The sequence below is a fragment of the Achroia grisella genome, unplaced genomic scaffold (genome assembly GCF_030625045.1).
Source record: "Achroia grisella isolate CSIRO2021 unplaced genomic scaffold, CSIRO_AGI_Agris_v1 utg2770, whole genome shotgun sequence".
In the NCBI taxonomy this organism is placed as follows: Eukaryota; Metazoa; Arthropoda; class Insecta; order Lepidoptera; family Pyralidae; genus Achroia; species Achroia grisella.
Genome location: NW_026712764.1, coordinates 185,666 through 209,026, shown reverse-complemented (window position 1 = coordinate 209,026; position 23,361 = coordinate 185,666). Strand labels below are relative to the sequence as shown.

The 23,361-nt window shown below is 32.9% G+C and overlaps 1 pseudogene; it reads right to left on the bottom strand.

The window, feature by feature from the left end:
- Positions 1-22,251, bottom strand: part of LOC131843072 (inactive hydroxysteroid dehydrogenase-like protein 1) — a 28,973-nt pseudogene extending 6,722 nt beyond the window's left edge.
- Positions 22,252-23,361: the final 1,110 nt, after the last annotated feature.

Sequence of the window (23,361 nt, the reverse complement as noted above, 5' to 3'; positions counted from 1 at the left end):
ACTAGGTTGCTATAAGAAAATACAAATGGCGCTGTTAAGTATTTTTTTTATGAATATTTGTCTCACACATGCTAATAGTAGCGGACATCTCCGACCGACCTCCGTACAATTCAAACGGGGATCGAAATTACGACTTTGCTCTGACAGATAGTAACCCCAAGCGGTTCAGACTAAAGTCTTTCCGTCAATGATCAGGCATTAAGGTTAAAATCAGCCACTCTATAAAAGATGCGCTTATGGCTTCATCTGCACTCGCCCTCTATCATCCGGTGAATAAATAAAGGCTATCTGCGGCCAAGAGCATTAGAGTAGTCCGAAAAAAAGATGGCCTTTCACAAAACAACTAATTCGATCTTCTTTCTTTTCAATAGCTACTAAATGTATTTTCCCCAGAATATTGCGCCGACTTTTGCACATTCTGTTGCATTTTAGATCTTCCTTTATGCAGGATGTTGGGCATTAATTCGATAAAATATAGACAATATTCGGTTACCAATTTCATCAGCTACTGCCTTCAGTTTGTCAGGGTTGCGACTGATGAGGATCACGTTAAAACACTCGCCGCGCCAGTTCAACGCGTACTGCTTGCCGATGCCGTCTGTACTGCCGGTTATAGCTGAAAAAAGAACATGATAGTTACTGTTTCAAACTTTTTTACAAACAATGTGCTGACTGGCCGGAGAAGAACATGTCATCCTATGATTCAGTGGACAATGATAGGCCACCAATCGCCAAATACGAGTATACGTGCACAATCATGTCTAACGGCCTCGGTGGTCTAGCGGTTTAGCACACCGTTAGCCTTACTTCCGATGGTTGCAGGTTCGAATCCTCGCACAGTATAAACATTTATATTCATGAATATGGCTTTTTCTATCAGTCTAAGTATCAACTATAATATAATAATTATAATATGCAAGTATTTAAGGGTAAAAAATAAAATATCCAGTACCCATAACACAAGCTTTAGCTAGCTTAACATGAGTCTATGTAGGATTGTAGATGGCGCTGTGTGAATTATTATTATATTACTACTATATATTTATTTATAAAAAAGCATATTTCAATATTTATATCAGTAGTCTAGTCTCCATAACACAGGCTCTTTACTTAGTACTAGATTGCGCTGTGAGAATTGTTAGATTATTATTATTTCAAGATTATATTTGATATTTAATACCGTTTATAGAACCTAAATCTATTTGTTATGTTATATTCATACATAAAAAACATAATTCTTAGTACATTATATGTGCTTATTGTGTGAAAAGAAAACCACAGATTAAATAGAATGGAACAGATTAACTTTCTCAACTGCAATGGCAATAAGTAATACTACAATGTCTTCTACTCTTTTTATATTTTTTGTGTATTCTACATTACATCCGCGTTTTCCTCCCGATGCTTATATACTCATGTTTGCACCGTGCGACAAGAAAACCTACGACCATTGCAAGTAAATCGGTGTGCTAAACCTCTAGACCAGCGAGGACAGTAATAAGTGACAAAGACAATTATGGAGACATATTATAAAAGTGACTAGACCTAGACTAGACCTACATGTGTGGTTTACTGTCAAAAAAATATAATAGATCATTTGAGACCGAATCGCTTTCTTATACTTACACATCGATTAGAAATAGAAATAATCTTTATTCAAATAAACTCATTACAAGCACTTTTGAATAGTCACATTTTGATTCTACCACTCATTCGGAATGCAGATTCATCACAAGAAGAATGAGCAAGAAACTTGTGTGTTGCTCTTTTTAATATATGTTTTTTATATAAATAATTACAGTAGATATAACAAGTAAGAGGCATGCGATAATCATGGCCGATTTTGATACATAGAAATTATTGTAAATATTCATCAATATACATAATATAAATAGCCTTCACTGGACTCATCATTTCACCCCCTCCTTCCGCTATTATTTGTTTATTGTGAGTACCAGACAATAAACAAATAATAGCAGCTCCAACATAGCCGCTAAACACGAATAAAGATACTTTGAATTTTAATTTGAAAATATTCTGGCGAAATTTAACAAACAAAAACGTAATTCAATTGAGTTTCTTGCCAGTTCTTCTCAATTGGATCTATATATTGAACTGGACGGTAGGGAAAAAATAAAATTATAATGTAAAAATTTGACGTTCATAAGCGCCTAAAATGTCCTACATGAATAAATGATTTTTGAATTTTGAATTTTGAATAGATATTCTTGCAACATTGAAATTATTTGAATAATCAAGGTCTGTACTATTCAAGACTTTATATAAGTTTACTAGCTTTTACCCGCGGCTTCGCTCGCGTTAATTTATCCCTTTAGGGGTGGAATTTATCAAAATCCTTTCTTAGGAGATGCCTACGTCATAGTAGCTTTATGCATGCAAAATCTCAGCCCGATTGGTTTAAAATTGACAAAGTTTCATACAAACTTTCATCCCCTATTTTATCCCCTTGGGGATAGAATTAATCAAAATCCTTTCTTAGAGGATGCCTACGTCATAACATCTACCTGCATGCCAAATTTCTGGCCGATCCGTCCAGTAGTCTGGACTGTGCATTGATAGATTACTATGTCAGTCACCTTTATTATATATATTTAGATTTCCAACATTATGAAGAAACTGTTATTGATTTTAAGTTTTTGTACTTTATGATGGGCTAAAAAAGGGCTTGTATCCAGAGCTGTAAAATATTAATAAATAAAAAAGATTAGTTGCACATGGCACAGAATAAAAGTAGAGTTTTCTTTGCTCTTTGACAGATAGTATAATTACTTAAACACGTCTTTCACCTAATGATCAGGCATTAAGTAATTAAAATACAGAAGTTATACCAAAGATGGCTGTATAGGCTTGAGTGTACCTTTCCTATATCGGATAAATAAATTAAAAAAAATATATCAGGCTGTGGCGAATTTACTATCATCGTGTGGCAACACAGATAAGTTTCGATGGAACGAGAAAAATAACTAACCTGTCATTCGAGAGCCAATTTCTTGTATACATCAATTGTAAATACTTTATCAATATAAATGTGTACACAGCCACAACCTGATCTCACTCTCTTCACCATCCCTCTTCCTAGTGATGCTGCTACATGAACATACAAATATACAAATCAACACAATACCTAAATAATAGCGGCATCGTCATAGCCACTAAAAGACATTCTTACGTTAAAACACTAACAGGCAAAATATACAAGAAACATCATAATTACAGGCTATTATTTCAAAATATAGTAATCGGTTTTGCTCGTTGAAAATAGGATCAAGGATGCACCCAACTCACTACAAAGATATATATTCACAGAATTACAACTACACCCTTCACTTAGAAATAATTTCCCATAAAACTAACAGCACGGTACTTAGGTTAAAAGCAATCTTTGCCTAAACGCCTCGGTGGTCTTGTGGTTTAAAAAAACCGTCTTACTAGCGATGGTATAGGTTTCGATTCCTCGTACGGTACAAACATATTCATGAATGTTATTGTTTGTTCTAATCTGAATGATTTACTATATATATTATTTATGTTTTACAAGTATAATAATATATTAAGTTGTTTAGAATCCTATAATAATAACTCGTGGACAATTCATATAGCGTAGAATGACCCCCCCCCTCTCTCTCTCTCCTAGAAAGGAGGAGGGGGAGGATTGTTAATAATGTGGATTGATGATTAGCCCATTCCTAGCAATGTACTTTGTCACCTCCAAAACCTCCACGCGGTTTTCCCTGAGAAATATATGAAAATAAATTCTCCGAGAATTAATTAAGTAACTGTATAATAAACATGTATATATAACTGTTTAAAATGATATGATTAAAAGATTTTTGATATGACACAGTTTTGTTTTTAAAACGTCTGATAGAGAGCAGTGAAGAGAATGACATACTGCGCCGACACCCAAATAATGGGATAAAGGCAAGGCAATGATGATGAAGTAACTATATATTTCCTATCTTACTCTAGTTAGTTGATGCTATTGGATATTTAGTATTCACAGAAAATCTTAAAAAGTTGTTCTTGATTGAAACTATATTCCTAATGAGCGGTAAAATAAAAGGCGGAAGAATAAAACTCCAATCAAATGTGCTTATATTAAAATAGATGAAACCTTGAAATGAAAATACATTTTTACTCTCAGGTTTGTAGAAGTAGGTACCTCTCTTTGATCTAGTTCAGCCGCCAAACAGCTTGTTTTGTAAAATGTGTGGTTCCGATTGCATTCCCTTTATTATATTTAAAAATAAAATTACAAAAGTTCAAATTTAAAACGTCAGGAACCGAACCTCGATATTATATATATTTGCACTATTTCTCGAACATTCCGTGACGTCATTATTAAAATCTGTGTACAATATATTGTAAATATTTTTTTTAATCAATTAAAACAAATTAAACATTGCAATATTCCTCCAGCGAACAATGTGGTTCAGTTGTACGATTGAAGGATGTAAGGAGGCAGTGGAATTACAGAGTTCAGACGCATAGCAGTCATCCGGAATGACACAGCAGAGATATAAAGGTTGTCTAATTACAAAAAAAGCATAATATATCATTTGGAAAGTTTACACTCTATCCTGAGGAGATAAAAACTATCGCTCCTAAGAATATCCTTCAATACTTGTCCCTCACGGATTTAGGTAGCGAACTTTGAAAAAGGGCGAGCAAAATAGATATGTAGGTCGCAGTGCTACAGGTTCAAGCACCTGACAATAACCCAAATAATCCAATAAAAAAACTCAACAAGTAATGGAGTTTTGTGTTAACATGATGATGTAATACTATACCATTGTAATTCATAGATTAGATAGATTTTTTGCAATATGTATTCAATTCAGGAACTAAGTTACTTCCTACTCTTTGTGCAAAATCCGGCATTGTGAAGGTCAAGCATCGTTCATATGATTGAACGCAATTACTGTTACTTTGGAACTCATGTACGTAGGAATAGAATAGAAAATCATTTATTCAAATAAGCGTACATTGAAGCACTTTTGAATAGTCATCACATTTTTTTAATCTACCGCTCGGAAAGCTGTCTCATCACAAGAAGAACGAACAAGAAACTTGTGTGTTGCTCTTTTAAATAATTTTATTCTTACTTTAGAATTTAAGTTTGTGTGAATACAAACTACCGATTAGCAGTTTATTTCGGTAGGTTTTTTTTCAGACTACTCTAATGTCGTTGGTCGCAGCTGGCCTTTACAGATAGGGGGCGAGTGTATATGGCACTCCAAACTAGGGTTGCTAATCATACTTTATAATAATGTATCCTACTTCATTTTTGCTAATACTTTATAGTTTTACATAAAGTATACAAAAATACTTTAGTTTCAACCTTTACTGGACCCATAAAACAAAATACTCATTACGAGTATTCAACGATTTGTTAATTACTGAACTGTTAGATGTCAATTGTGAGTTGTAACATTTGTCACAGCTCTAGTGTTAAAAGCACACAAAAATACGTTTTTAAAGCAATAAAAACAAAAAATTAATACTTAAATTAGAAAAATACTTTTTTTTCCTAATACATTTTTTTCAAAAAAAGTTGGCAACCGTACTCCAAATCCTGGACTTTTGAAACGGCTGAAGGTCAATTTCCGGCTAACGTATATGACTAGTCTGAGGGCACCGCTAGGGGTTCGAACCTCGGCTCAGGCCATTGTAATTTCGATCCTTGTTTGAAATGGGGATCGATCGGAAATTAAAGTAGGTGCCTAAATCACACTAGCATTTACACTCTACAGAGTGATTTAGAGGCAGTGGAGTGTTAGTAACTGTCTGACTCGTACTTACTTCGTTGGGCGGTAATAATATATAATAATAATAATAATCTCAGGACAATTCACACAGTGCCATCTAGACCCAAGTTAAGCAAGCTAAAGCTTGTGTTATGTGTACTAGACAACTGATACAAATACATAGATAATATTTTTTTCGTAAATACATACATATTATACATAGAAAATACCCAGACCGATACAAAGAATCATATTCATGGATACGTGCCGTGCAAAGAATCGAACTCGCGACCATCAGACGTAAAGCGGTGTGCTAGACCGCTAGACCACTGAGGTCGTCAAAATTTTGTAAATGATGACGTGATACCACTAACATGTTGCCATTTCATAGCACTAATGTTACTTCCTTACTAATATTATAAATGCGAAAGTAACTCTATATATCTCTCTTGATTTCACGCCTAAACTACTTAAGCGATTTAAATGAAATTTGGTACACAGATAGTCTAAACCCTGTATATCTATATAAAAATCTAAAAATAAGAAAATAGGATAAGGTACTAAATATATGTCGTAATATATATAGTATATAATTAGTTTGTAAGTTGTAAGTCAGTAACAAGCCTGGAAATTAATATCCGAAACGATGTGTAATATTTAATAATAAAAAAAGTAGACCCTGAGAAAGGAGGCTGTAGGCTACAGGCTACTTTTTAATGCGAAAAGAGGATCGTGAGTGAAGAAGAAAGATTGTATGGAAATATCATTTTTAGAGCTAGTAGCTTGAAAATTATTTTTTTAGGCTGGTGATTAAATATAATTAAATAAATATTCAAAAATTGTAAAATAAAATTAGGGATGAAAGTTTGTATGAAAAATTGGCATTATTAAAGTTAGAATGATGAAATATTTTTCTTTTTGGTTAGATTATTGAATATTTTATCTTTATTTGGTCAAGGTTCTATAATGCATATACGTATATTAATATTGTCAGAGTCGGTACTTCTGTACTTTAGTTTTTACTTAGGTATTAGGTTAGTACTGAGAGCTATAATTGGACTGACTGTCAAAACTGTTTTTTTAACATCATTGTTATGTGTGTAAGAGTCAATAAATTCTACTACATGATTCTAAATACAAACAAGTACAATACACCTATACATATTATGCACATTGCGTTGTTTAGAGATCTGTCTATACGTAGCTACTTGTCCACTTTCCCTTTCCCTCCTCTCGTAACCCTATCTGTATTTCTCGGCACAGATCACTTGACGTGTATTGCATTTACATTTAGGTGCACAGAAATGACTTGACACACAAATTTCTATATTATGTAATCTACGAGGATATTAATACTAAAAATTGGAAAGATCTGATGGTTTGTTTGTTTGCATGAATGGACTGCAAGAACTATTGGATCAATTTTTCAAATCTGTTCAGTAGAAATCCTGTACCATTAATATGCTAAATTTGTAAATATCATTTGTTTTTTGTAAATACATACATATACAATACCTAGACCAGGAGGGAAGAGGATTGTTGTTAATTGATAGTAAAATTAATAACCACATTGCTAGCAATATACCATGTCAGAATGACCTCCACACGGTTTCCCCTGCAATCCTGAATAAAAAAAAAACACCCAGATCACTATACACAATCAATCTCATAAATATAAATGCAAATAATAACAAGTTAGGCAGAAATACATTTTCATTTTTGAACGCACTACCTCTTTGTTGAAAGTTGGAGTCGAAAACCACTAAGCGACGACGCCCTCTCGATGATGTTTGTTATATAATTATGGGTACCTACATAAGATTGATTAGCACGCTCTTGTGATTTTATCGAGTTACCGCGAGAGCAAATATAAATATTGCAATTGTACTCGAAATTCTTTCAACATTTTTTTACAGATTCAAGTTTCAAATCGTCATAGGCTTTATATTATGTACAAGTGGATGTCCGCGACTTGATCTGCGCAGAATTTTCTAGTACCATTCCAGATAATATTACTACTACTTTTTTTATCTATATTATTAATCTATACTACTTTTCGTAGTAACTGAATATCTCCATAAACTGATGGAGATATTCAGTGGATATATAGCAGTAAATATAGTTTAAGTTTTAATCACAGTTGCACGTTACACATGTTACAACAAGACCAATAATTAAATGTAATGGATTATACTTTTTATTCTAAAATCAATGTGCCTAATCTGAACCAGCCTCTGTTTTTACTCTTTAAGATTTAAAGGTAATATTTCTACAATAATCACATTATTTTATGGTTATTCTATTACCCTATTCACAGTCTACAAGTGCAATAAACACTGGACATTACAATGTAAACATTTTGTCACCTCTAAATCAGCACAAGTTACATCATGACATAACACTACGGTGTTAATTTTACTTATTAACTATTAACAACACAATATTATTGCTGTTTATTGTTATGATATTGCGAAATCGTGACGGTGTACCTACTTACCTTTTTTACCTGCTTAGACTATTCTTGACGACACCGCCATACTTCCGATGGTCGCGGCAGTGGTGTAGCTACCTAGGGGTTAGGCGGGCAGTGCCCCGGGCCCTCAAGATCAGAGGCTCACGAACCCCTACCAGAAAATCTCGATCAACTTGAACTTTTCAAATTTCTCCCAATTTCAAAATAAATATGACATGTTTACCGACTTTAATCATGACAATCAGTTGAGAGACCGAGAGTCGACCTTCGGAAATTCCCTAAATTCTTTCGCGTCCTCCAGGCTCCCCCTTGAAACCCAGGGGGAGCCTGGAGGGGAAAGGAAACTATCATGAAAAATTCCTGGTGAATCTGTCACGATGGGCTAACTGACCTGACCTCATGCTCATCTTATCATCCTCCACTGGTGCCCCGCCAGCGTAAACCTTTAGCGCAGGCGGTTGTACACTTCCATTATCATCTATAAAAAAATACCCTTTCTCGCCATATTCTAATGCCAACAATTAAAGGCCACAGTTGACATTTATAGCTTTACTAGACGATAATAAGGACGAGTGCAGAGGGCACTACAATCCAGTGGTCTGGTCGTTTAGCACACCGCTTTACTTCCGATGGTCGCGGGTTCGATTGCTTGTATGGTATAAACATTTGTATTCAATTGTATGATTGTTGTTGTGTTGTTGTTATTCAGGTAATTGATAATTATAAAAAAAAATCTAAGTATTTATATCAGTTGTCTATATATGTAGTACCCATAACATAAACCCTGCTTACCGTGGAACTAGATGGCGTTGTGTTAATTGTACAGAGTTATTTATATATGTATCGATCTGGGTGTTTTCTATGAAGGTAAGGAAGGAAGGTATATGTATGTACACATACATAAATATAATATACCTTCATTCATTCAATCGTTGTAAATACAATTAATTAAAATTTCTGTATTTCTATAAGTTGTCTAGTCCCCATAACACAAGCTCTGCTTAGCTTGGGCCTAGATTGCGCTGTATCAATTGTCCTGAGGTATTATTTTAATATCTTTGTACCTAAATAAATGTCATTATTATAAGAAACAGATACAATGGACAAGAAATATAAATAATAACACGTTAATCAATATTAATACTGAATACAAAAGATTGTATTGTGCGGAAATCAGACCAATGTTTCATAAGTAAGGCATTGTACTAAACTGATGCGTGACCGAACTCGTCATATGTGACAACTGCATAATGATTAAACATCATATTTTTGTTTTTTTATTTATATAAGAACTATATAACTCGTCCCGGCTTCGCACGGATGCATTACAAATTACATTATACTTCGAATGTCAATGCATAGGTTTTCTCACGAGACTACAGCATGGGGTTTTTCAAGATTAAGGTTAAGATTTCTTAAGAGTCGTCAACGCGAACGTGATACCCCTGGTGTTTCCATAGGCTACGATAACCATTTACCATCAGATGGGCCGTATGCTTTGATTGCCAGCATCGTAAAATAAAAAAATAGAACCAGACGAGAATTTCAAACACTTGTAAGGCATCCATGACATTACAAATCTTTGAAAATCTCGATGTGTTCTTTTCTAAAACACGCATGTTTGACTGCGACTATGTTTTATTACTATGTAATGATTTGGAAATAAACTTAGAAAATCTATCATTGACGACCTCGGTGGTCTAGCGGTTTAGCACACAAAGTTTATATATCCAAGGGTCGCGGGGTTCGATTCCTCGCACGGCACAAATATTTGTATTCATGAGTATGATTGTTTGTATCGATCTGGGTGTTTGCTATGTATAATATGTATGTATTTACGAAAAAAAATATCTATGTACTTGTGTCAGTCATCTAGTATCCATAACACAGCTTTAGCTAGCTTAACTTGGGTCTAGATGGCGCTGTGTGAATTGTCCTGAGATTATTATTATTATTAATATGATTGTTAGAAGTCGCTAAATTTGACACCATAACCTATCATTGCATGTTGCAATGATTATAATGGTGTTACGTAACGAACACCATGTACTGGCAAGCCTTTTCCTAAACCTTATGCAATGACGAACCAATAGAGGAACGGACCATAGAGAATGAGGCTTTGTGTACTTAACTATCGTCTTGATTGCCATAGTGTACGAGTAGGTCGAGAGGAGAGTCTAAATGAACTTTAACAGCCAGTTACATCATCATACGTACTAATATAATTTTATGTGTAGATAGATTGTAACTATGTTTCATCTAAACAACGGTCTCGGTAGTCTATCAATTTAGCACACCACTTTACTTCCGATGATCGCGAGTTCGATTCCTCGCACGGTATAAAATGATTCATGACTATGATTGTTTGTATCGGTCTGGGTGTTTTCTATGTATAATATGTCGTCGGTTAAATAAAAAAATGTCAGTATTCAAAATGTACATTTTTGTCTTGTCTTGTAGAGAAGCATTTAAATTTTTTAAATTACTTTTCCCCTTAAAGTTTTAAATTTACACAGAAGTAGTATATATCGTTTTAAAAGTATTTAGATAGTAATTAAGACGGCGTGGTTAATTTAATTGACTTATATAAAATAAGGCAATTCTACCTTTTTTGAAAATTGTCATTTTTCTATTTAATCGACGACATTACATTTACGAAAAAAATATATATCTATATATTTGTATCAGTTGTCTAGTACCTAGAGATAACTAACTAGAGCTTGTGTAATACAAGCTCTAGTTAGTTTATCTTGGATCTAGATGGCGCTGTATGAATTGTCCTGAGATTTATTATTATTATATTATATTTGCATGTTTTCACACTGGGCTCGTAATGATGTGTACATAGATAATACTGTAAACAACATTATTATAAACAATGTGAAATGCAATAACGATAATTAGGTATTATAGCTCCTTTATTGACTTATTTATGTGTTTATTTATTTATTATTATCTTGTATTTGACGTCAGAGTCAAAGATAATATCGTTGTTTTAATTTATCTTCTGTCATTCGTGTCTTATGATTATGAACTACATCTTTTTATTATCCCAACAATACGTTACACATGAAAGCATCACCGTTTCCCAAATTGTCTTTTGCAAATTATCAGAACTTGCAGGGTAAACCCAATCAAACCCGGGGGGGGTTGAAAAGGGGATTGTTAGTAATGTGGAGTAATGATCACATGATAGCAATGTACCATGTCACATCGACCTCCACGCGGTTCCCCCTGGAAACCATCGCGATACATTCCCGGTGAATTTGTCACGATGGGCTAACTGATCTGACTTCATGTTCATCCTATCATCCTCCACTGGTGCCCCGCCAGCGTAAACCGTTAGCGCAGGCTGGGCACCATTCCATTATCATCATTTAAAAAAAAAATCAAACCAGATGAATTATTAATAAACATATTTTTTAATATACAGAAAACACCTATAAAATGGTATGCTGACCACGGCTAGTGCAACCTAGTCGAAACGTCGAGAGAGGTAAATACCTTTATTTGCCATAAAATTATTCGTGTTAAGACCCGGTTAATAATTTAAATAATGTATATTAAACACGAAAGTTTAAAATTAACCTATAAAATGACCGTTACAAACAATCATACTCTTGAATACGAATGTTTGTACCTTGCGAGGAATCGAACTTGCGATCATTGGAAGTGAAGCGGTGTGCTAAATCGCTACACCATCGAGGCCGTCAACTCAACGTGAAAAAATAACTTAAGACTTAACTGTTTATTTAAAACTAACTGCATCCGCGACTTCGTCCGCGTGGAATTTAACTTTATTTTTCTAAAATAAAAGTAACCTTTACTTTTATTTTACTCCTTATTACATCAGCTACCTGCCAAAAAAAGTCCAGTTAAAATCGATCCAGCCATTTCAGAGATTAACCGGAACAAACAGACAGACAGACAAACCGACAAAATTGTAAATTGTACCGTATGTTCAATATGCATCTAGTAAAAAACGATTATTTCAATATTACAAACAAACACTTTTTCTTTATACAGTATATAAAAATTACGTATTACGTTGTTTTTCCGCGATGGACTCCTCCAAAACTACTGAACCGATTGCAAATTTGATTTGCACATTGTGTGCAATTTGATCCAACTTGAAAGATAGGATAGCTTACATCTCAATTTATAGTCGCAATGATATTTTATTCAAGAACCTTAACCACAGCAACGCGTGGCCGGTTCTGCTATTTAGAAGAAAAAACTAAATTAATTTCCGAACACCGCACTAATAAGTACAGTACACATCGTACAGATGTTTTATTTATTGTCAATTTATCACAATGATTAATAGCTGGTGTCTACAACTGTCCACGACTTCATGTAAATGTAAATTGACATGAAGTCGTGGACATTGCTAGTATCAATATAAAATCGTAAACAAACCGTATATGTACATTGAATATAACAAAAATTGTACATTGTTTGTAAAAAAAAAGTTTATACTTAGGTTGTTATAGTATATTGTATTAAAAGTTAATAAGAGATATAAAGATATATGTATAGAATAGAGTAAAAAATTAACAATTATAAACACAACAAATAAGTATATTTGTAAAGGAAGTTTTTTTTTGTCTTTATGATTTTCCCGCGCAAAACGTAATGCGCCACAGATACAGAATATTTTACGGGGCACAGTCGTAGTAGGATAACTAGCGCGTTATAGCTGTATGCGATGTACACATGGCAATTAAACAGTGTAAAAAAAAAAAGTTTAAAACACAGATTAAAAAGTTATACCAGAATAAAAAAAAACATTTTTTATAATAATTGTCTTGCCTAGAACTTTTAAAATTTTATGTGTTCGATAGTTTTGTATTTTTAATAAATTAATTATTTTAATACTGAATCCTTACTTCCAAACTAATATAAATGCGAAAGTAACTCTGTCGGTCTATCTCGGTTTCACGTCAAAACTACTGAACTGATTTAAATGAAATTTAGTACACAGATAGTCTAGACTCTGAGAAAGGACATAGGCTACTTTTTAATGCGAAAAAAGGGTTGTAAGGGGTATGAAACATTCTCCATTTTTGAAGCTAGAAGCTTGAAACTTATTTTTAAGGCTGTTGATTGAACTGTATTGAGCGGACGAAGTCGCGATTACAGCTAGAATTATTATAATGAATACATTACTACTTTGTATTAAGTTATGGAGTAAAACGCAGTCACATCAGATGATTAGGTTGCATTGCGACCGGAAGATAAAGTAGCTTAACTAGCAAACCACTTAAAAGGGCGAATTATCGTAACACTTGACAGCTGTAAGTATAGTGCGATGACAAATTAGTCGTCATCCGGGGCTCATAACAAATTATGGAGGTTCAATGTCCAGTTCTTCTAAGTATATACATTTACATAGATACTTTATACTTTCGTCTAAAAAAAGGAATGGGACAGAGACACATAGAAGAAGTGAAACTTCAACGGACTGCCGTCTTCTCTTCACCGTCACCACCCTTTCTCTTTCTTTCACAACGGGAAATATCGTCTACTCCCTCCACGCGACACTAAAGTTTTTTCGTGACCGAAAAATCCTACACACCTACGAGTATATATAGAAGTTTCACTTCAAAAGGATAGACACATAAACTTGCTATTTCTTAAGACCTTTGTAAGCTGCATTTCACAAATAAAGAATTTGAATTTGAAAAAAAATTGAATTCAGTAATGTTACTCTGCCGGTTCGCCTAAATTTGGTATGACCCTTTGTGGAAATTTCAAAAAATAATATTCCATAGTAGTACTAAAGTTACCGAAACACAAAAACAAAAATTCTACTTACGTCATGTGACTATCTTAAATATGATCTAAATTTAGCTGTGTCCCGAAAGAAGCGAAATGTTGTTAACATTTACGCAACGGATTTTGAAGCGGTTTTTTTCAATAGATGAAGTGATTCAAGAAGAAATAAATAATAAAAAAGAAATAATAAAAAAATTGCAGAAAAATTAAAAAAATAGGATATTGACAATGCATTGACAAATACAACAACCTACAAGTAAAATTTTTACCCCCTTACGAAAAAAACCCTAATTTTTTAATAGCGATATTAGTAGTTTTATTTATATGGCAAAACAACGTTCGCCCAGTTACCTAGTAACTAATATTTTTTTCACAGTCCTCGTGACAAATCATATGCTGGAATTAAGTGTTTTAATTTATTTTTTATTTATTTTATTTAAAAAATAACAATGACTTACAAAATTATGACTGTGTACTAAAAATCATGAATGCATTGTGCGCACACAGGGCCGTATATAATACAATAATTACTTATCTGCTAGATTTAAGATCAAAATCTTATTACAACTTACTTTACTACTTTTTAAACCTGCCCACAAATGCTTTTATGATTAGTAAACAAGCAATACAATCTAGAATAATAATTGAACAATTATTAGTAATTGAGTGGGTATGTGGTGAGTTCAGTTGAGGTAAAATAATTGAGGGTAGGTATCAGTACCGGTCGTGCACGTCTGGATTCACTCACTTCGTATATGGGATGTTTCAAATACTTATATCACAATTCATAAAAAGATGTAGAGTGTATATTATTAGTAATTCATATAATTGAACAATTACATTACGAGGTGTTGGATTTTATGTCAATATGTGTTCAATATCTTGAAGTAACTTATATAAATCTTCTTGACGTATGAGGCGTTTATGCTTGTTTGCTTCCTGCTTTGAACCACTCATGTTTATTTACTGTGTAACATTACTTATATACTTCGACATATCATAAGTCTGTAATAAACCTATGTGAATGAAGATATTTTGAATTTGAATTTGAATATGCTATAATACCTATATTTTTTATGGATGACTAGCTGTTCCCGCGACTTCGGCCGAGTGGGATTTAACTTTTTATTAATTAAAATAAAATTTAAAGTAAAAATAAAAGTAGCCTAAGTTACTCCTTATTACATCAGCTACCTGCCAAAGTCCCGTTAAAATCGGTTCACCCATTTCAGAGATTAGCCGGAACAAAAACAAAACAAAAATTATAAAAAATGTTATTGTAGTATATACGGTACATATGTACCGTATATATATTCATATGCATGTAGTAAAAAACGGTTATTTCAATATTACTAACAGATACTCCAATTTTATTTATATGTATAGAAGATAATGGAATGATGCACCCGTCTGAGCTAAGTTCAAGTAAAGGATCACGCCGCCGGGCATCAGTGGAGATGATAAAATGATCATGAAGTCAGGTCAGTTAGCCCTTCTTAGCAAATGGCAATTTACCACGATGCTTTCTAGGGGATACCATGGAGTTATAGCGAAAGTTATAAAAATAATTCAAAAGAGTCACAAGTTTCTTGCTCGTTCTTCTTGTGATGAGACATGTTGGCGACCAGCCGCCGCAACTTTTGATATTTTTACTATTTTTAAATCACATGATGTATAAAAAATATTTTTAAATATTTTTTATACATCATGTTTTTTGATACATTTCAATTATTCCCTAATTATCTTTTGATAATTTCGCAACTGTATATTAATATATTATATTATTATAAACTACGTGATTTCGTCATTTAGACACCCATACAGTCCACAGATCCATTACAAGACAGCTTTTCCGAATGAGCGGTAGACTAAAAAAATAACTGTGAGTATTCAAAAGTGCTTAAATTTAAATTTATTTTAATAAAAGATTTCTATTCTATTTTATTCTATAGTTTGTTTGATCAAAAATACGCAAACTATATCATTCATAACCCGTCCTGCATAACGACTAACAGTAAATGTTTATCTAATCGAGATTAATTTTTTTATCTAATCGAGATTAATTTTTATATCGCCGGCTGATATTGGTTTTGTAATTAAAATAATAATGTCAAAAAAAATCTAAATAGGTCTAATGTCTAAAGGTACTATATATTATGTGCTTATTGTAATATATTATTTACTAGCTACTTGGCCCGGCTTCGCACGGGTGTGGATGTATTATATGTATATATATATCTTATACATATATAAAATTCTCGTGTCACAGTTTTCGTTCCCATACTCCTCCGAAACGGCTTGACCGATTCTCATAAAATTTTGTGAGCGTATTGAGTAGGTCTGAGAATCGGCCAACATCTATTTTTCATCCCCCTAAATGTTAGGGGTAGTCTACCCCTAATTTTTTTTTGTTTTTTAAGGCAAAACAACGTTTGCCGGGACAGCTAGTATTTATATATATATAAACCTTCCTCTTGAATCACTCTATCTATAGTAGTTTTAAAGATTTAAACATACATAGGGACGAACAGACAGCGACAGCGACTTTGTTTTATACTATGTAGTTATGATGATATTGTTAACCGGGTCCTAACACGAATAATTTCATGGTAAATAAAGACTACCGATACTGATATATGTAGCTGTGACTCCAGATAACTCGTGACCACGTCTAGTGCAACCTAAACGTTGAGAGGTAAATTTTATTTAACATAAAATTATTCATGTTCCGACTTGATCACAATATAAATAATGTCTATGAAAACAAACGGGTCGAGTGCAGATGGCACTCAAAACCCGCGGAAGGACTTATGGAGCGGCTGAAGGCCAACTCCCGCCTGACGGATACGACTTTAGTCTGAGGGCACCACTTAGGCTTCGAACCTCAGCTCAGGCCGTCGTAATTTTGATCCCCATTTGAATTGGACGGGGGATCGATCGAAAGGGCATCATCTATATATATAAAAATGAATTGCTGTTCGTTAGTCTCGGTAAAACTCGAGAATAGTTGAACCGATTTGGCTAATTTTAGTCTTAAAATATTAGTAGAAGTTCAGGGAAGGTTTAAACTGTGATAAAATATCAAGAAATTGTATGTATAATAGTAAAATGCGTGAGTTCAGAAATGTATTGCTAAACTTAAAAAAAAATAGACATATTTATTTTTGAGGCGGACGATGTTCGCTGGGTCAGCTAGTCATAAATAAGTGTTATTATGAAAAATTTCTACAATAACTAATGAAACTACTTAGTTGAAATTTTCTCCATAGGATAAAGCAAGTAATATCAACATTTCACGCTAATTAGATTTTCTTTAAACTATTTTGTTTATGAATTACACGTAACTGAAAAACTCTATTCTCACAAAAAAAGAACCTATCTTTAGTTCATTCACACACAATTATTTTTTATATTTAAATGAATATCTTAAATGACATTCATTTAAATAACAAAAGAATTTTCATACGAATGAGCTAACTAATTCCATATCATCAAAATAATTGCAAATATAACATAAATGAACATATTAAGTAAATTGGAATAAGTGCAGTGGAATATTGTAATATATTTAATTATCGTATCGGTTGAGTTCATTACAATAAGGAAGTTGAAGATATAACGGACAAAGTCGCTGAAACTAGTTTAATATGTATATCGAGAGCAAAGTTTGTTACCTATTTATATTATTTATTTTGTTCTAGTATATGTAATAGGATTGTATTTTTTAGTTGTAATTTTGTTTTAAATATTATTAGTAATATTTTAAATAGTGCCTTCTCTCTCTCTGCCCTTTTATAGGACCCCCTCCGATCGACCCCCGTCCAATTCAAACGGGGATCGAAATTACGACGGCCTGAGGCGAGGTTCGAACCCCTAGTGGTGCCCTCAGACTAAAGTCGTATCCATCAGGCAGGAGCTGGCCTTCAGCCGCTCCATAACTCCTTCCGCGGGTTTGGAGTGCCATCTGCACTCGCCCCCTAACGTCCGGTGAAGCTGTAAAGGCCAGCTGCGACCAACAGCATTAGAGTAGTCCGAAAAAAAAACCTTTTATATATATTTTATTTATCTACATGTTAAATTAAGTTTAATTACATAGAGTATAATACATACATTTTATTTAATCTTTGTTTTCGTTTGTTTGTTTTTTACATTGTAACATATTGAAAACCACAGAATAAATATGATTTCTTTCTTTCTTTCTTACCTAGAAACAAGTCGACATAGATGTATATATATACTTCTTCACAGAACAACCAATATAATCATTATAAGATGAAAAGTAATGACGATGATAAAACTTAACAATGAACAATTTGAATTGGTCTGGGTGTTTTTTATGTATAATATGTATGTTTTTACGAATATATATTTTACTAGCTGTCCCGGCAAACGTTGTTTTGCCTTAAAATAAAAATAAAAAAATTAGGGGTGGACTACACCTAACATTTAGGGGGATGAAAAATAGATGTTGGCCGATTCTCAGACCTACTCAATACGCTCACAAAATTTCATGAGAATCGGTCAAGCCGTTTCGGAGGAGTATGGGAACGAAAACTGTGACACGAGAATTTTATATAAAAGATATTATATATGTATTTGTATCAATTGTTTAGTACCCATAACACAAGCTCTGCTTATCGCGCGACTAGATGGCGCTGGTTTATTGTGCAGGGCTATTGATTATTATTTATAATATAATCACTAAATAGGATTTCTTGTGGTAGGTATCAAATTAATTATATTTTTTACAAACAAAATAACAAGAATAACCAGCAGTCCGAAAACGACAAAAACTTTAGTTACTAAAAACAAAAGTCAAGGCCATATAGCCGGTCTATGCGGCTGGCCAACTACAAGTTTTCCATACTAATAAATAATTAATTATTTTATATTTTACACTACCTGACTTATTTTATACACTACCTATTTTACACTGTATTAATACAACATACCTGATTTTTAAACAATGCGGGTCAGGCTTGTACACACACACACACAACATATCTTTTTTTTATTAACTGTTAATCGCGTTTTGTACGTGTAGAAAAAACATTTTTTTTAAATAAATAAATATTTTTTAAATAAAACTAGTCTAAATTTATTGTAAAAGAGACATATTCAATGACTCCGTGCATCTATTATCGCCGATCTCTCTAACTAATATTAATTTAGAATCTCTTCGCCATGCCTCACATAAATTAGATAACTTAGAAAAGGAAATCAATAAAATACAAGATCAACCTAACATAATTAATACTCCTTAAAATATTAGCTATCTGCTGGAGAAAGTATCATCAAAATCGGACCAGCCGTTTCGGAGATTAAAATTACGAAACAGAAGAGAGACGGGCAAGAAGTTTTAAAATTAAGTTTTGATGTAAGTGCCGTATATATATGCATTTTGAAATTACAAAAAGACACTTCAATTTTATTCATTTACATAGATGAGTTCGCACTTGGACTTACCTCTACCAAGGATATAGTGTGCTTACCCTAAAGATACCTAAAGTAAGATTATTAATTCCAGTCAGTAAAATGACATTTACAGTGTTGCAGGTTTTTAGTCCCAAATAAATAGTGATGTGGTAGAATCGAGTTTTTACAATTAAAAGTTAGTCGAGATTACATTTTTTTTATTCAATATCAAATTGCCTTTATACAAATAAAAATTCTAGTATTAATTTCTCTGAATCTCTTTTTACAGTTTTTCCCAGCTTTTGTAATAATGTTATAGTAAGAAATTTTAATATGCTGGTAAGGTCCATATTTCTAAAATCGTATTGTTTAATACGATATGTATTAAATATTTAAAATTAAAAAAAAAGTCTTCGATACCTAATAAAATAAAGCATGACTTAATGTCTATTGATTGCCGCACATTTGTAGCGCACTATTGTAGCGGGTCACCCTTTTTTGTATCAGTGATAGTTGCACTTGTCATTTTACTGACTGGAATTAATAATCGTACTTTACTGACCATTGACTTCAAGAGTCTGAGGTTATATCTACAGGAAGGGTGTTCCATTCTTTAACCGTACGCATTACAAATGAAAACGCGCATATCAAAAAATAATTTATCCTTTTTTTTATCTAAAGTATCATATTTTTATATAATTTTACCTAATGGTAAGTACCATTTTACCGGCCGTTATGGTTACCGTCGGCTATATACCTAACACTACAGGACACATCATCATGTGACGCTTGTATTACGGAGGGTCATTTCGAAATGTTAGGGTCATGCCTCATATACAGTAATTTCACTACCTTCCCGATCCTACAACTGAATGAGGTGAGACTGAGGTATGCAGATGACCTGTCTACCTCGATAAAAACTTATCGTATAAAGTTACAATAAACGTAAAATCTGTACATATAAATAAAATTGGAGTATAATATTGAAATAACCACTTTTTACTACATGCATATGAATATAAATACGGCACATACACCAAAATAACATTTTTTACAATTTTTGTCTGTCTGTCGGTGTGTTTGTTCCGGCTAATTTCTGAAATGGCTGGACCGATTTTACGGGACTTTTTTGGCAGGGAGCTGATGTAATATGGAGTAACTTAGGCTACTTTAATTTCAGAAAAAATCATTTGTTTTAGAAAAATAGAGTATAATTTCCACGCGGACGCGGGAACAGCTAGTCATTAATAAAATAGAATATACAATTAAGTATTTCTTTAAATAAACTTAAATTTTAAGCACTTTCGAATAGGCATACTTTTTTTTTAAATAGGCATACTTTTTTTTTTAATGTACCGCTCATTCGGAAAGCTGTCTCATTACAAGAAGAACGAGCAGGAATCTTGCGTGTTGCTCTTTTAAATAATTGTTGTAACTTTACATTTCGAATTTAAATGTGTGAGTACAAACTACCAACAATATTATATGGTAATGGCAGGTAGGTAGAAAAAATGTCATGGTATGTACATTTTTATAGGACTCATCGTTACCCACAAAAAAGTTATAGAATCTAATTATTATGTTACAACTAGCTGTGCCCCGGGTTCACCCGTGTTAAATTTCTATATATAATATAGCCTATGTGTTATTCTGATGTATAAGCTATATTACTGTAAAGATTCATCAAAATCCATTCAGTAGTTTTTCCGTGAAAGAATAACAAACATCCATACTTTCGCATGTATAATATTATTAGGATCAGAATTAAGATATAACTGTTTCAAATCAGTAAATCGAAACATGGATAGATTCAAATGTAGCTATGCAAGTATGTTAGTATCAATAAATGTTTTTCTTTCTTTCTTTCTTCTTCTTATCACGACATTAATATCACATAAATTGAATTGTTTTATAATTATAACGGAGATAACGAAGAAAGATGACCGGTAAACGTTAACATATCCATGTATTGAAACATAACAATAAGTCAACAATAAGTTAATGACCTAATCTTACTTATATTTAACTAGCTGTACTGGTGACTTCGTCCGCGTGGAATTAAACTTTATTTTTCTAAAATAACAGTAGCCTCTGTTACTCCTTATTACAGCAGCTACCTGCCAAAAATGCTCCCGTCAAAATCGGTCCAGCCATTTCTGAGATTAGCCGGAACAAACAGACAGACAGACAAAAATTGTAAAAAATATTATTTTGGTGCATTTATTAATATTTATATTGATATGTAGTAAATAACGGTTATTTCAATATTACAAACAGACACTTCAATTTTATTTAATTGTATAGATAGACTATATGTGTACATAGAATATATAGTATAGACAATATCTGTACTGTTTAATATTATTGATAACACGGCAGTCTCGATATTTTTGATAAGTACAATATCTAAGTTCAAATTACAATTATATCGATTTTATAGTATACATATGATACGATACACGTTTTGTGGTTATCGATAAATATAAACACCGGCAGGTTACATTTCGTAAGTCGACTCACCTGCCCATACTCCAAACTTCTTTGTCAACGGCTGCACCTCCGATGGTAAGAAATACGGCATTAAATACGATGTTATATGCTCCAACGGACTCCATAGGGAATCTATGATCACCGCACAGACCGCCACAGCGCCCACCGACGATAAAAATATAACCATAAACATCACTACTTTTATATATCAATTATTAAAAATAAAACACGAATTGTAAACACAGAACGAAACTATTTGGAAAATTTAAATTTAGAATTTATTTTTTAAGGAATTATCGAGCAGAAACGTGCCCACCACATGACGGGGCAGAGTGTACTGAGTACTGAGTATCTATGCTTAGTTGCTCCAATGCCTGCTTCAAACAAGCTAAACACGTACCTACTGTTCATTGACCCATAAAATATCTTATGTCATTCAAATTTATATTGACATACGTTTTACTTGTATTTGACTAATTATGTCGTAAAAAAGTAATATTATAATTCACTAGTCGTTGCTACAATTTTAGGATTTATTGTTATACTATCGACCCGTCCCGGCTTCGCACGGATGCATTACAAACCTTTGAATATCTCGGCTCGTTCTATACTATAACAGGCATGTATTATACATATAAACATTCGTCTTGAATCACTCTATCTAATACTGAAAACTTCATTAAAGTCTGTTGAGTAATTTAAAAGATACAAGCGAACAGACAGCGGCGACGATTTTATATACTTTGTAAAGATATACATACTGAAGTACCTACATACACTCCAGAGTAGTTTCATAGATCAACGTAGTACTATATTAAAATTCTAAAATGATTTAATACATAGTAAATTAAATTGCCTATGAAAATAGGTAAACTTGTAACTATTGTGACTGATTATACCATCCACTAGGCCAGTGGCACTGACTATACTAGACTTTATTCAGGTACGATTACTGCGAACTGCCTGCTCCATTGCTAAAAGCAATTTATACAATATATAAAACATTGCTATTATATTTTTTCAGGAGTTGCATGAATTTGAAGTGAAAGTGTATACAAGTCTTAAACAAAATAAAGAATAAAAAGTCAACAAAATACGGAAGAGGTTCCAGGTTTTTTGTTTTATTTTCTATGTACTCGTCAATTTTTTTAAACTTTAAATTTAAATCAAAAAGTTCCTTCTCATGTCAGTTCCGATTTTAGAAGAGAAATTTAAAATTAGAAATAGGAAAAAATAGCCACTGAATAGGTATCAGTGTTGGGAAATCAAGCAATTATTTTATTGTCTAGTAATATAATTAACAATAATTTTACAATCTAATGATAAAAACATTCTAACTTTAATTTTTATGACGAATATTGTAAGTTTTGAATCACGATTCCAGTGGTCACGCAACACTAGCATCTTGACCCGGCGATGCGTCAGCGGACGCCTGTT